Genomic DNA, 1370 nt, shown 5'->3' on the forward strand with positions numbered 1-1370 from the left:
ATCCCAAAAATGGGGTTCGGCCTTATCCTCCACAAAAACTGAGGGCTTAGGGGAGGGGTTTTGATGGAAAAGCTTCTTCTTTAGGCCTTATGAAGGTGCGTGCAAGGTTAATTTGATTTTGGTGGAGTTTGGATCAGTGCCCTGATTTTGAGCTCGATTTTGAGCTCAAAATTGAACTCACAGAGGAGGCTTTGAGGGCAATTAATGGTGGAGCTCTTCTATGGTGGAGCTTTAATGGTGGAGCTCTTCTTCTCTGTGCTTAGAGAAGAATTTTGGATATTTTGGAGGAGGTTTTGCTAATCTATGGTGGCTTTTCCTTGTTTGGCCTTAATCTCTCTCTGCTCTCTCCTCTTCCATAGCCATGACCATGGCTTTTTATAGATTTAGATCAGTTGGGATGCTTGGAGATGAAGTCTAAAGCTCATGATGAGCAAGAAAAATGGCACCATAGAGTATTGACATGTGTTGGTGAGTAATTTGCATGAAACTTATCCTTTTTTTAAAAAAAAAATTTACCGAAGGGATAAATATCATGGCTAACCCATGGTTAACCTAAATTAACTCTAAGGTCTAGATTTTAGCTAAAGTTAAGCTTGATTGGGATTACCAAGTTTGATTTTCATTATATTTTGGTCATGGGCTAATATGACCAAAAGTGAGTTTAGGTTTGTTTAGCCATGTCATTTGGCTCAATTGAATATGGAATTTGGTGTAAGAGACCATCAGGAACAATTTTCATGAAGGGTAAAAGTCATTTTGAGGTCAATTGGTTAATCAATTTGGTGGATTTTTGATGTTTAACCCATTTTAAGCATGTTGGGCTAAGTTTGGGACAAACTTGGGCTAGCCATGGGCTAAGTCCAAATTGATTATTGTGTTTGGTGTAAAACATCATGATGAACAACTTTCATGAAGGATGAAAATTGTTTTGAAGTTGATTTGATGGTCAATTTGGATGGATTTGGATGGGTTTTGGTTTTAGACTTAAATTAAGCCTTTAAGGGCCAAATTGGGGGTTTTGGTCAAAGGTGGTCAAATTGATAAAATTAGACAATTCAAGTTGACCAAATTGGGTCATGTGGTTAGTTGAGATAAATGAAATTGGGAATATTTTGGATTTTTTGGGATTTTCTGGGAATTTTTGGAGTTTTTTGATTTTTGGGCCATGGAGGGGCATTTTGGTAATTTGGCCATTTTTGGAAATTTTTGTCAGTTTTGGAAAATTTGAATGTATTCAAAGTGTTTGGAATGAGTTTTGATCAGTTTTGGGTATTTTGGCAAAATTTGGGAATTTTGGCCAAATTTGGGTCCCAAGGGCAGTTAGGTAATTTGGAGGTGCCTAGGGGCAAAAGGCCAAGTTGGGCATTTCA

Source organism: Phalaenopsis equestris, unplaced genomic scaffold (assembly GCF_001263595.1).
Source record: "Phalaenopsis equestris unplaced genomic scaffold, ASM126359v1 Scaffold000904, whole genome shotgun sequence".
Lineage (NCBI taxonomy): Eukaryota > Viridiplantae > Streptophyta > Magnoliopsida > Asparagales > Orchidaceae > Phalaenopsis > Phalaenopsis equestris.